Source organism: Capra hircus, chromosome 5, assembly GCF_001704415.2.
Source record: "Capra hircus breed San Clemente chromosome 5, ASM170441v1, whole genome shotgun sequence".
Lineage (NCBI taxonomy): Eukaryota > Metazoa > Chordata > Mammalia > Artiodactyla > Bovidae > Capra > Capra hircus.
The window spans coordinates 4,568,585-4,584,028 of record NC_030812.1 but is presented as its reverse complement, the minus strand read 5'-3'; the positions used below and the strand labels follow the sequence as shown (position 1 = coordinate 4,584,028).

Here is a 15,444-nt window from a genome sequence, read left to right as displayed (position 1 = left end):
ACAAAATTATCTGGAAGGATTTAAATGAAAAAATTACCTCTCTGTGAAAAATTTTATGCAAGGAGAAAACAATCATGGTCCCTGTTGTGTTTAAGGATTCTTTTTATCAAGTTAGAATGGGATTTCTGAACCATGGCTGAATGCATTTATATATGAATGACGATTCCTCACCTTTGTAACTCTCTGTTGTGTTTTTTGAGAGTTTTAGATAATGAGAAAGCCAGTGTGAAACAAATGACTGCAATTCAAGGAAATCACTTATCAAAGCTGCACACTTATCCAGCAGTTGAAGAGATTCTTGTAGAACTTTTAAGTTGTCAAGGAATAGTAATATGGGAGAAGTATTCAGATGACCACTAAATTAAGGAAAAGTATGTGCTTACAGTAATATTGTAATACAAATGATGTGGAAAGAGCACAAGCTTTAAAGTCACAATACTGCCTTCAAACTTGAGCCCTGGTCTAAATCAGCTATAGGACTTTGGGAAGCAATTTAGTATCACTGAGTTTCTACTTCTTCTTACAGTTGGATATAATTAAAGATGTAAATGTAAATACATATCTAGATACAGTATTTAGCACAATCTAGCAGACAAATGTAACATATAATTCCTTTGTTTTCTTGCTTTAAATAATCAAAGTTTTCCTTATTTTTTCTGATTAATCCCTAATGGCAATCTTAAAAGCTGTTTTTTTCACCTTTTTAAAAAGAGCTATTCTTTTAAAGAGATGTACATCATGGGTAGAAATAATTTGTATGTCACCATTTACTCCTGCATCTAATAAACTTCTCATTATTATCAATTCCCTTCCTTGATCAGTCAATGAATGAAATTAAAAATCTTGTATTAAGGCTATCAATTATTTAGTGATCAGTAATAAAATACCCTGGTGGTTCAAATGGTAAAAACATCTGCCTTCAATGCAGAAGACCCGGGATTCAATCCCTGGGTTGGGAGGAGCCCCTGGAAAAGGAAATGGCAACCCATTCCAGTATCCTTGCCTGGAGAACACCATGGACAGAAGAGCCTGGAGGGCTACAGTCCATGGGGTCACAAAGAGTTGGACACAACTGAGTGACTAACACACATTTGGAAGACTAATTTTATATCCATAGAGACTTTAGGCAACATTCCTAATATGCTTGATGTGTTACATTAAGACAATTGTTTGTAATTCTATAAGTGATTTTTTCCAAAGATGCCTGCAATAATATGTCATCCCATACAGTGTTCTTACAGAGTGAATTTGACTTCACATCAGGAAATGGGATCTTTTTCCCCTCTTCTTGGTTCTGGATAACTTGTTACTTGTTTGTAGCAATGGTTTTGGCTGCATTAATGCAGTGTTACTTCTCAGATGAGGCAAGAAACAGTCACCTAATTTCTGCCATGTTTGTTGATACTTTTAAACCACAAGGTAAAAAGTCAGACTACATGAGACTGAAGAATCACAGAGGCAAAATGCAGATACTGTAATCAATAGCCAGGTCTGCATTCCCAGCCAGGAGCAGGTATCAATTATCTGCCAGGTGAGGGAGTCATTTTGGGTTGATTTCAGGCCCATCTCACTATATTTATATGATGAACTCCAAATGAGAACCACCCAGCTGAACTCTTAGTGCTTCCATTTTTTTTTTCTAAATTTCAGATTTTTTGAGGTATAATTGATCCATAACTTTGTGAACAAAATAAAATGGTTGCTTTAAGCTGCTAAGTTTTGGGGTTAATTTTTTGGCTTCCCTGCTAGCTCAGCTGGTAAAGAATCTGCCTGCAATGCAGGAGGCTCCAGTTCCATTCCTGGGTCAGAAAGATACCTGGAGAAGGGATAGGCTACTCACTCCCATATTCTTGGGCTTCTCTGGCCTGCAATGCCAGAGACCTGGGATTGATCCCTGGGTTGGGAAGATCCCCTGGAGAAGGGAATGGCTACCCATTTCAGTATTCTGGCCTGGAGAATTCCATGGACTGTATAGCCTTGGGGTCACAAAGAGTCACACATGACTGAATGACTTTCACCTTCACTTTCATGTCAAACTTTGAATAAAGCAAGGATATTAAAACCATTTTGTCAAGTATTCAGGGGATTTAATGAACATGGCAACAGTTTATAAAATTCTCTGGAGACACTAAAGTAGGAAACAGAGATGATATGTCTGTGATTTCAGTTGTGTAGTAGAAAGGTATCTGATAGAATGTGTGATACATAGAGTCTAAAATGTTATACTTTATGAAAGATCACCAAATTGAAGAGTAATGTAAAACCTTGCAGAACATGTATTTTACCGCTGTAGCAGTTACTCATTATATTATGTTAGTTCTGGCAACTAGTGAGTTTATTTATTATGGTCTTAGATTAAGTATCATGTAATTTTCTTGCTGAAAATATTTTATTTCCTCTAACAATTTCACCAATGACTCAGATAAATATAACATAATTTGTGGAGATAATAATTTATGCTTGGTTCTTATTCCTATAAGATACAAAAAAGAATAGACGAGATCCCTCCAGTCCTACTCCAAGAAGAGAAGCAAGCTTTGTTTTTATTGTTCCAAGATCTGAAGTAGAAATGCCAACAACTCCATTCAGGATCTAAACTTCTATCTGGAGTGTGTGTGTGTGTGTGTGTGTGTGTGTGTGTGTGTGTGTGTGTGTGTGCGTGTGCGTGTGTGTGTGTGCGTGTGTGTGTGTGTGTTGCTCTGTGATGTCTGACTCTTTGTAACCCCATGGACTTCAGCCTGCTATGCTCCTCTGTCTATGGAATTCTCCAGGCCAGAATACTGGAGTGGGTAGCCGTTTCCTTCTCCAGAGGATCTTCCCTATCCAGGAATTGAACCCCAGTCTCCTGTACTGCAGGCAGATTCTTTACTGCCTGAACCACCAGGGAAGCTCAGGGGGAGTCTAAGGAGATTATAATGGATATGGGCCAACCTGGGGTGGAAGAGTAAATACTGAGTTTCTACTGAGACCAAGAAGGAAGGGTTTGCCTATGCTAGATCTTCATGGTACAAAGTAGAATAAAAAATGCTCTCTGAGCTGTGGTACATATACACAGTGGAATATTACTCAGCCATTAAAAAGAATACATTTGAATCAGTTCCAAGGAGATGGATGAAACTGGAGCCTATTATACAGAGTGAAGTAAGCCAGAAAGAAAAACACCAATACAGTATATTAACACATATATATGGAACTTAGAAAGGTGGTAATGATAACCCCACATGTGAGACAGCAAAAAAGGCACAGATGTATAGAACAGTCTTTTGGACTCTGTGGGAGAGGACGAGGGTGGGATGATTTGAGAGAATGGCATTGAAACAGGTATATTATAATATGTGAAGCGCATTGCCAGTCCAGGTTTGATGATGCATGAGGCAGGGTGCTCAGGGCTGGTACACTGGGATGACCCAGAGGGATGGGATGGGGAGGGAGGTGGGAGGGGGTTTCAGGATGGGGAACACATGTATACCCATGGTGGATTCATGTCAATGTATGGCAAAACCAATACAATATTGTAAAGTATTTAGCCTCCAATTAAAATAAATTTATATTAAAAACAAAACAAACAAACAAACAAACAAAAAATGCTTTCTGTCCTCAAGCAGGCTTATGGGTCCTGGATACTGCAGATCCAGAAGTCAGTGATTATAATAACTGTGATTGCCAACATATAGAAAAAATAAGTGAGCATATGTGTGTGTGTGTGTGTATGTCATGAAAAAGGGGAAAAGATAAGATGATACATAAACAAGTTGAAATGGAGCAACCTAAGGCCATGAAGGCTGGAAGGCAGGGGCTAAGTTTTGATGCATTTCCTAGCTATGTTTTTCTTTTGTATTTTAGTATCATTTAGAAGGTGACTAATCTATTTCTGAAATTTCTTGTGAACAATTTAAAAACCACTCTCAGGTTTCATCCGTAATGTCAGAAATATTAGGACTCCTTTTTTTTATACCGTCCATAACATTCTCTTTACCCTTTATATCACTTTGCCACTGGTATTGTCTAAATCAGTTATCTTCCTTGAGAAGACAATTGACATTTTTAATTGTTCATTACTATATTCTCATTGTCTGGCACAGTTCCTGGCTTTGTGTCTGGAACATAAATACAAAATAAATATTTGTTCACTGACATAATACTAAAATTTTATCTACCTCAATAGTCCCAATACTTTCAGATCATTTTTATTTATTCATTTTTTCAGATAAAACAGATTTTATTTATTTATTTATTTTTTAAATTTTATTTTAGTTTACAATACTGTATTGGTTTTGCCATACATTGACATGAATCCACCATGGGTGTACATGAGTTCCAGATCATTTTTGTATCATATATTTATTTGTCTGTCCTGTCATATTTTTTTATGATTTCTTTGTGAAGAACTGACATTTTTGTAAGTTATGTTACAAAAATTACTAGAGCTACTTAAATTCCGCACCAGCTTCTCCTTCTGAATGTTTCCTTCTCACCCTTTTAAATGATCACTTTTATCTTCTCCTCTTTGTTATTTAGGAATCGCTGAAGTGAGCAGTCAGTTTATGAGACATCTACAGATGTATTTTTTGAGTCTCCCTGTAACCTTTAGTCATCAGTATCCTAGGTGGTCTCTTTCAGCATGGCTCCGATAGTCTCCAAGCAGTAGGGACCCCTTGAGGTTGGAGTCCTAGGTCACCGGCTCTCTCTTTAGACTTTTGGAGACATCCGTCCACTGTCTTTGGTAGTCCGAAGCACTCTTCAATTTGGTTTCCTGGTAGGAAGCTGTTTACTGTTCTCCTGCTTTTCAAGTTTAGAGAATTCTTTTTTTTCTTCCTTGAAATGTAAGACTTTTATTAGGACATATCCCAGTATTGACTTCAGCTTGTTCATTTAACACTGGACATTTTCTAATTTTTTCATTTCTCACTTTGGTTACTTTTAATTTCAGAATTTTATATTATAATGATTATCAATTTTGCTCCACTATTGGAGTTTTCTTTGCATATTTTAAGGCTGGACTGCAATGGTAGTCCTTTTCTTGGCTTAAAGATCTTTCTCAGTGAAGTCAGATTATTGTTTCCCAGATTTCCTCTGTTGCTCTGAAAGCTCCACTGTCCCATCCCCAAGTAAGGACCTATCAATTGTATCTTCTGAGTAAGCTTTTCCTCAGGACTCAGTCAGAAGTCTTCTTTTAGAAAAATGGAATAAAAATATATGCCTTGTGTGTATGTTTACACACACATTTATTTTGTCCAATCCCTGTAGAGCATCATTTTCCAACTAAATCACTGAATTCTAGTTTCTTCCTCAAGAGTCTCACTGGTGTTCCTTATGGCTGGCTAATTCTGAAGCTATAGATAAACACTAATCTTAATTCAAAGTGTTCAGCCTAATTGCTTTTTACCCTTAAGCAGGCCCATGGTTCTTGTTACTTTCTTCAGTAGGTTTATACTGAGTGCTTACTGTATGTCAGGCACTGTGCTATGCACAAACACAAACCACGGAGTTACTACACTTGTGTGACTATCTCACGTGGGAAACAGCTGTGTTGTATAATATAAACCAAACTATAAAATATCAGGAACTATGGAAGCCCCAGCCCTGTGATGGTGGTGGCTAACCAGAGGAAAATGCTTACAGGAATTGAACCCAGAGATACTTCTTAAAGGACGAGGAGAGTCAGTGAGTATCGGGGCAGGGACGGGAGAAGCGTGGAAGAGAAAGGCAAGAGCAGATGCACAGAAGTAAGGGCCCGCCTAGGAGGTTGGGGGGGTGTGTGTGTGTTCCCAAACAGTTTACTTTGGCTGGAATTTGACTGGTCCAACAGGGAGTGACAGAAGGCCAGAGGGATTGGTAAGAGCAGGTCCTGGATAGTCTTGCATGCCTTATAAAGGGACTTGGAGTTTATGCTGAAGGTGAGTGCATTTTAATCTTTCAATAACATTCCCCTTTGAGAATCTGTTGACAGCACTGGAACTCCTCAGAACAGCGGGGAGAGACTTACACATGTTCATAGATTAAAGGGCTTCCACTCAAAGGCAGTTCATCTTTTCTGCTCCAAATGTGAGCAAATGACAAAATATTAAAATAACTTAATGCATGATAAAAAGTTATTTTGTATGTGCATTTAAAATAATAAAATGAAAACTCTAAACAACAATAACATTGTGTGGGAAGGGATTGTGAAAGATGACATGATCGGTTGGGGTAGAGGTAAAAATACCATTAAATTTTGCTAAAAATTAAAGTGAGATACTCATGTCAATGTTTTAGTTGACGTCACCAAAAAGAATAAAAATGCGATCTACAGCTTTAAAAATCATCACAGAAAAAAGAAAACATAAAAATGGACATATACACGTTGCTATATTTAAAATGGATAATCAACAAGGGCCTACTGTAGAACACAGAACTCTGCTCAATGTTATGCAGCGGCCTGGAGGGGATGGGAGACTGGGGAAGAATGAATACGTGTATATGTATGGCTGAGTCGCTTTGCTATTCAGCTGAAACTATCACAAAATTGTTGGTTAATCAGGTATACCCCAATAAAAAATTAAACAGTTAAACAATATTTATCAAATGGAAGATAAGTAGGGAAGAAATCTAAGAAAAACTTTGGATAAACAGAAACCACAAAATAGGATTGTAATAAAATCATAATATAGTAGTAACCATAATAAATACAATTGAGCTAATTTTACCAGGCAGATTTTTATCACACTGAATAACAAGAATAAAAATTTTGGGCACATTCTGCTTATAAGGGACACCCAAATTAAATAACTAATCACCTAAGTCAAAACTACACAGAAATAGGTGAGGAAATATATACCATTCAAAAAAATATATACCATTCAAAAAAGTTAATCAGGCCGCATTAATATTGGGCAAAATAAAGTAAGGCAAAAACTATTTATGAGAATAAAGCAAGGGTACGTCATAAAAATGATAAGGTAAACGAGAAGATTGAAAAATATGAGGTACTGATGGAGTAGTAGGTAGCTTGGGACAAGATGGGGTCAGTGGTATACACGATGAATTTTAAGATTCTTGGAAAAAGAGTTCAGGTGGTTGAGAATGGGCATAAAACCTAATTGTTGGCAGGTCTCTCTTGTGGTTAGAAAAATTGGGGGTAAAAATGGAGGGGGGGTGTGCATTTTCACTTGTGTCCATTGGTTTTCAAAAAAGCCCCTAGACTTCCCTGGTGGTGCAGAGAATAGGAATTTGCCAGTCAATGCAGGGAACACGGGTTCGATCTCTGGTCCAGGAGGATCCCACATGCCACAGGGCAACTAAGCCCACATGCCCCAACTACTGAACCTGTGCTCTGGAGCCTGCGTGCCACAGCTACCAAGCCTGCAGTGCTGCAAATACTGAGGCCCCAGCGTCCAGAGCCCACGCTGCTCAACAAGAGAACCCCTCACAATGAGAAGCTGTGCACACAGTGAAGAGCAGTGCCCGCTCGCCCACAATCAGAGAAAGCCCCTGCACAGCAACGAAGACCCCGTGCAGTCAAAAATAAACAACTACATTAAATAAATAAAATCATATACATACATATATATATATATATATATATAAGCTCAGTCTGAAGCATTCCCAGATTATTCTGGCCGGCTTGAAAGTGGTATTTCATGTGCTCCCAGGACCATTCTGCCAGCTGCATCAACTGAACTTGTGGTCAACTGTTCAAGGCTAAGTTCCTGATCTTAGTACTGGACCAGCTACCTCCTCTCAGGACAATGGGATTCACATCTTTCTTTATGGGTTTGCTGAGGAACGGTATTAACACAATCAGCAAGAGAAGGCTGGTTACTCAATGAAAGTTTACTGCATGTATTTTGACAAAACCACAAAACATCAACCGAGATTGTTCTTGTCAGTGAAGACTCATGTATTGAAGATCTTTTCCTGCATTAAAGAGACTTTTCCATTTTATATTCCACACTCTTTCTCTTGCCATAGAATACATGGTTGTCAGTGGTCTATATCCCTTCTATAGAAGGTAGAAATGAAAGGGAGTTAAGGGGCTGGTGAGCACATGTTAAGGCAGGAAATGAATGTTAGGTCAGATTTAAATCTGGGGGGAAATTGAGAGCCTATTCCGTGAAATGACTGCTAGGTATTGTACTCATTGAACAGTTCAAGCTTTAGTAGGCCCTCTCCTCTGAAGGCTAGCAGGCATAATTTGGAGCTGAAGTCAGCTATTGGGCAGATTTCAGGCAGTCAGGATAAATCCAGATTGGCTTTTCTCATCTGCTACACTGTTTCAGTCCGCATGACAGATGGTAGTGTCCTGGTTTAAAATGACATCACTGAATTAGGATGACAGCTTCTGGCGTGTTCAGATTTTGACCATACTTTGAAGGTAGAGTAAATGATATTCTAATGCTGCAAATGATATATAACAATATGTATGACCTCCAGCCCATCCGTATGCATGCTATGATACCTTCCAATGTTTTAGAAATAGCGACTGCTAACCACTGAGCCCTTCCAGTTAAGTTTAGCGGATTGACCACTCTTGTCCATTAGCTCTCCCTCCAAAAACTTCACTAAAATACCAGTGAAGAATCAAAAAAGGGTTAACCACAAGGATAAAGACAACATGGGTGAAAGATTTCGAAAAATGTTTAGACAACAAAACTATGGGGGAGATGTGATGGACTTGGGTAGAAGAAATAGAAATCCAAATGCCTACAGGAGGTGAAGTACCTATAAGAACTGGTCTAATTTGCCTTGCAGAATGCCTACAACAAGACCTGACTGGTTTAGTGCCTGTACCTCGATTGGTTGAACTTGCCTGCTCCCCTGCACTTCCCTGAGAAGTCAGGGAACTACCTCACCACATCCATCCTTCAGGGCAACAGGTGCAGTCTGGAGAAACTACGCCACAGAGCTCTGGATTCAGCGACAACAGACACAGGAAAAGGTAGGGGCGACTGCTGATGCTAAGAACAGTGGCATTATATAAACATCTACATACTAAAATGCTGGACTAGGAGGCTGCTTCTGCTTTGTTAGACAGCTGGGTTTATACCTTCCACCAACCCACACCTAGGCACGTCCTCCCATCAGCTTCTCATTTTCACACGTGAAGGAGTGCTGATAATCACTGGACATTTGAGAAAAGACACCTCAAGAAGCAGAGCCAAAAATAAATAGAAGGAAAGAAATGTGGACAAAAGCAATCAATGGAACCGAGAACCAAAAGAAAGTTATAGTTTATATCATCAAGAGTAAAAAAAAGATTATTTGTTGATGAGACAAAAATGGGATCTTATGAAAAAAGAAAAATCAAAGAGCAATTTTTTACCTTGGAATTTAAAAATATGATGAGCAAGAAGAGTTTTGCTCCAGCTTCTGCTGAAGAGTTGCTGGGAGAGCAGAGTCTGCAGGAGGAGCTGCTGCCAGTGGGAGGGTGGGCATTGGCAGTGGCACTGAGCTCGACTGTGGAGCTGAGGAGGGGACAGCAGAGGCGGGGAGAGTGGGTGCTTGCTGGGGAACTGCTGCGCGGGTGGGTCGCTGACCCAGGGAAGGGTCCGTATGCTCCTCTGTGCCCACCCCTCTCCAGACCCCACGCTCCCTCTCCCACCTGATGAAGGGTGTGGCAGCACAGGTCTTGGGAGTCTGGAAGAAGGTCCGCTCCTTAAGTTGCTGCAACTCTACCTGGAATAGGAACAGAAGTTCCAACCACAAAAAATGACTGAGCCTGATGAAGGCTACTTCTGAGAATGATAACATGGTGTGTTGAAGACAGAGACACGTTGAGATTTAAGGGCTTTCAGTTCAGTTCAGTTCAGTTCATTTCAGTCGCTCAGTTGTGTCCGACCCCATGAATCTCAGCATGCCAGGCCTCCCTGTCCATCACCAACTCCCGGAGTTCACTCACACTCACGCCCATCGAGTCTGTGATGTCATCCAGCCATCTCATCCTGGGTCGTCCCTTCTCCTCCTGCCCCCAATCCCTCCCAGCATCAGAGTCTTTTCCAATGAGTCAACTCTTCGCATGAGGTGGCCAAAGTACTGGAGTTTCAGCTTCAGCATCATTCCTTCCAAAGAAATCCCAGGGCTGATCTCCTTCAGAATGGACTGGTTGGATCTCCTTGCAGTCCAAGGGACTCTCAAGAGTCTTCTCCAGCACCACAGTTCAAAAGCATCAATTCTTCAGTGCTCAGCCTTCTTCACAGTGCAACTCTCACATCCATACATGACTACTGGAAAAACCATAGCCTTGACTAGATGGACCTTTGTTGGCAAAGTAATGTCTCTGCTTTTGAATATACTATCTAGGTTGGTCATAACTTTTCTTCCAAGGAGTAAGCGTCTTTTAATTTCATGGCTGCAGTCACCATCTGCAGGGATTCTGGAGCTCAATTAAGCACCTTTTAAAATTTTCAGTCTCGCACATAAACTTTTGTCCTGGCTGTCAATATTTTGGACAGATTCTTGGCTTTTATGAAGGTAGACCCTAAAATTTGTCTTTCACTGGAGTCTGTTGCTTTTGCTGGCTGCCAGAATAGCTGAAAAAGAATGCAATGGTTCATCTACTCAAGAAGTAATCTGGATTAATCAATGTAAATGCATTGCTTCTGACAGAAAACAAAGTAAAAAAACAATTTTGGAAAAAAAAATCAGAACTATGAAATGGAACATACTGCTTATTAAACTTTTTTTTTTTTTTGCTTACCTAAGACTATTATACTTCATATTTCAGAAAGGAAAGAAATATTGAGCCTTGATAAATTGGAAGCTCCGCTTAAAGCTTGCAATTTTCTGGTAGTCTTTTCAAAAGCAAAGCCATCTGTATTAGTTTTGTGCCTTTTCAATCCGTAAGTAGAAACATAATTCATTATTACTGCAACTCCTCTGGCTTGTTATAAAGTATTCAAAAATTAATGATACTGAGTCCTTTTACTGGAGGGAAATAGCTTCTAAAGACTAGCTGAATATTTTCTCTTGAATGTTGCAAGGAACTGGTTTGGATTACTTCCAGGTACAGAGCCCAGACCATCCAAGACAGCAAATACAATGTTCCCGAGTTGCCAACAATACCAGAGGATTGTTGTCTTGATGAAAGTGAAAGTGAAGCCTTGGAAGACTTGAGTTTCAGAGAATCAGGTCTCAGCAGTTCTCTCCCCAGCTCAGTGATCAAAGACATGCTGTCTTTTTCAGCTTGAAAGTCGTACAGCCTCTGTGCTTTCCGTCTTAGAAATCTAATTGCACTGGGTCAGACTTTAAAGTATACATATAGCTTATGAATAATAAATAGGAAAGTAGGTAGTTTTTGGTCCAGTCCCTATCTAGGCAGGAATACAAAGACGGAAATACCTGTTGTCAATAATTATTCGAATCAGATCTGGTCTATTTTCATATTTTAAGCTATCAAATGGGTTGTTGGTGGTTTACTTGTTAAGTTGTGTTCAACTCTTTGCGACTCCATAGACTAGCCTGCCAGGCTATTCTGTCCACGGGGATTCTCCGGGCAAGAATACTGGAGTGGGTTGCCATTTCTTCTCCAGGGGATCTTCCTGACCTAGGGATCAAAGCCACATTTCTTGCATTTCTGCATGGCAGGCAGGTTCTTTACCACTAGCGCCACCTGGGAAGCCCCCCCATTAAATGGTTTAGGACCCTACTCCTCAAATGATTGAAAATAATTTAAATGTTGATGCTTTCACTTTTTTATTTAAATAATTTGTAGCTATTTTTCCATATGGATAGTATATTTCCTCAGTAAGGATATAGGGAGTCAAAGAGAGAATCTTTTTTCTGTTGATGAAATACAAAGTAGACGACTAGAATCTGCTGAGGACTAGAGAGCAGAGTTTGAGTGAAGATGAGTTTTGAGGGAAGTGCAAGTTCTGAAATATGTTTTCAGGGGAAACGTAGGGGGAACAAGGACGAGTACAGAGGGTGATCCTGAGGTTCTAGTCAAGGCTGAAGATCATGAATTTAAAGTATTGTCAAATCAAAGAATTAGGGGGGGGTTTATCTGGTATTCTCAAATATCAAAATGTAGAAACAAAAAAGGTTAAGTGTCACTGCTCCAGGGTTTGGGTTTTACTGGTTGCTGATGATGTTGAACTTTCGACAAACAACCCTGAAGTTCAAGCTCAGTAAGTAAGAAGGGTAGCCCAGGATGGAACTGATAAATCCAAAATGGGGAATCTAGGTACTGGATGGTTTGTGGAAATTGTTATGCAGATTTGGTGGAAAGGATAGTATGAGAGAGGTGAAAAAAATTGTTTGCAAAGTATAGAATTCACAGTTTCTGAGTGAACTATCAACATGTGTTCTTTGGGAAAAGGCTGTAGTGCAGAGGAGGAGAGGATAAGGTGGAAGAGGTCTAGGGAATTTGAAGTTAGGATGCCACCTTTTGTCTGCATGAACACTAAAACCTTGTAGAATTATGGCAGAAGTATTGCAGAAAAAGACTGTGATCCAGGTCCAAAAGGCTACATTCAATGAAATGAACTCAACTGGATGATATATGATAAATAGCTTTAAAAGAGGATGGATTTCTGTGGTCAGAAGGAAGAGTAAAGGTCAGGAAGAAGAATTAGGGATTCAAGGAAATGTCACCTCCCTATCTGTTAATATCCACTTTCCTGTGAATATGGGGAAAAGAATAGCTTTCAACAGAGAGGCTTATAGGAATACTGAAAGCCATAATTAATCAAGGTCTGTCTTTCTGTAGTGTCTGGGTGGCACTAGTGGTAAAAATATCTACCTGCCAATGCTGGAGACATAAGAGACGCGGGTTTGATCCCTGGGTCGGGAAGATCCCCTGGAGGAAGACATGGCAACCCACTCCAGTATTCTTGCCTGGAGAATCCCACAGACAGAGGGAGCTGGGCGGGCTACAGTCTATGGGGTCAGGAAGAGTCGGGTGCAACTGAAGCAGCTTAGCACGTCTTCCTGTAGCATCAATTTCCATGCTTGGTAAACAATCTCATACACCTCAGATTAACAGAAACTCAGATCCATTTTGAAGTAGGATGCCAAATTTATGCACGTTAATGATAAAACAGCAAAAGTCAAAGAAAATTTACACTTATGAAATGCTGCTTTGAGCTAGTCCTCTGGTTATTCAAAGATTCTCTTTTCACTGTCATCTATGTGGAAAAAAACTTTAACATTATCTAGGAGGTAAGGGGAGGGGAAGAGACCCTGAAAGAAAAGAAAAGAACACGAGGCATTCGTTATCCACAGAAAGGAGCCTTGCATGGCAGTGAATAAGGTGGGGGTTGGGTTGTTTAAGAGAAAGATCAGGAAAAGAAATTTGAAAATAGTAATAGTACAGGAGCCCAGGAAAAGAAAAGAGGAGAAAGTGTGGGATGTTGTCGTTTTTCAGTGATTAAGAAAAATGAGTGAAGATTGTTCACCTGTGATTGTTCTTGGATATTTTCCACGTTAACTTTTGCACAGTTCATTTTTGTGCAGGCAGTACTGTACTCTGCCTGTCTTAGGCATGTAGTGAGGACTATACGTGAGGAGATTTCAACCAGTTTTAAGAGTGCTGAAAAATCCAGAGCTTTTTTCATGGTGTTGGAATCAGTCCCTTAATCACAACTTTCCTGGTGTCTTATATTTAACTGAAATGGTGACTTACTTAAGCCCAGTAACTCTTTTCCGTCAAGTCGGAGGCTGAGAGTGAAGCCCCCAAAACACGATCTTCCTTTTTGAAAAAATTGGTTTTAGGACAGACAGTAGGACAGTACATACAAACAGGTAACAAGAAGTTTATCAACAAATTTACCATTAAAGTGCCCAAATATCAGATCTTTTGGCCTTCTGCTCACAGTGTCTTTTTGGTACTATTTGCTTTTATCAACAGTTATAGCAATACTGGTATTTTTTTTCCTCCATAAGGGTTACTTCATCCTCCTGAGAGATCTCTAAAAATGCATGAGTAAAGACATACCTCAGAACTCTTGAAGCTCTTTCCCCCTGTTGCCAAAATGATTCTGTTATCTTAAAATTATGCGGCATTTTTCAACCAGAAAGCTTTGTGAAGAATAATTCCTTCCTCAAATGTTGAGGATATTGAATTATAGTCCCTGTCTTCCCTGTCAGTGAACATGATCACATTATCTTCAGATAAACTAATTTCATTATTTATTAATAATCATTTCTCAGTACTTTGACCTGGTATGGCTGTAAATGGTGAAATAAAAAAATCTTTTTATGAGAAATTTTGGAATTTCAAGAAGTGTATTTTTGCCCTAGTTTGAAAGAGCTGCAGTCATTTCCAGAAGGACTAAAGGCAAGCCAGTTGAATAATATTGTGGGGTTGGAGAAATGGATAAAAGGAAATTTTTTCTAAAAGGGCAGGCAGTGGCCTCAGGAAAGGAGACTTGTTAAGGGTACTGGGTACAGACAGGAAATAAGAGAATTGCCAAATTGGGTTTTTGAGGATATCAGGATGAGACTTAACCTGAATTATTGAGTTTAAGTCAGCAAGAAAGGACAGAGTAACACCTGGGGCTGTTATCAGTGGTTTGCTAGCCTGAGGAAGCAATAATAAAATACTGCCAACTCTAGGATGAATTGTTTAATTTTTACTTTTAAGAGATACTGTTCTCACTGAAGTGGAGAAGGCAATGGCACCCCACTCCAGTACTCTTGCCTGGAAAATCCCATGGCTGGAGGAGCCTGGAGGGCTACAGTCCATGGGGTCGCTAAGAGTCAGACACAACTGAGCAACTTCACTTTCACTTTACACTTTCCTGCATTGGAGAAGGAAATGGCAACCCACTCCAGTGTTCTTGCCTGGAGAATCCCAGGGACGGGGAGCCTGGTGGGCTGCCGTCTATGGGGTCGCACAGAGTCAGACACGACTGAAGTGACTTAGCAGCAGCAGCAGCATTCTTACTGAAGTACAACAAAGCATCGGGTGACATCTATTAAACAAAATTGATACTTTTTCAATCATTTAAATATCAACTGATTTACCAAGTTTTTAAAAAGACTTAAAATTGCCCTAGAAAATTTCTCAACTGTATTGAGAGGAAGTGGGGACTTGTTGTGGATACTTAAATATGATGTGACTTAGATAATTTGAAAAGGAAAGTGTGTGACTAAAGACTAGAATGAAGAAAGGCAATAGCTAACAATAAAATAATGGAAGCCATATTATAAATATAAGGAAGATATTTAAATGATAGATTGGATTGTTTGGGTTTTTATCTAAACAGTAACAGAAAAATACTATACATCCTCAAAGAGAAAACTAGCACTGATTTAGGAATCTTAATCAATGATGTCATGTTGGATGGGTGAGGATTATATATAGACAACAGGCTGATGGTGGTGGCTATTGCAATTATCTAAATACTAAGTAAACCTCTCTCGTTGGGCAAGTTTCATGATTATGGCAAAGTAGAGAAGAGATGGGTGTGAGAGGTAGAGGTTGCGGCTGACTGCATTTAAGCCAGACTGTTTCCACCCCTGGTT

At 39.6% G+C, this 15,444-nt stretch overlaps 1 pseudogene; it reads left to right on the top strand.

Annotated features, from left to right (window-relative positions):
- On the top strand, window positions 10,402–11,165 carry LOC102178795 (annotated as a pseudogene).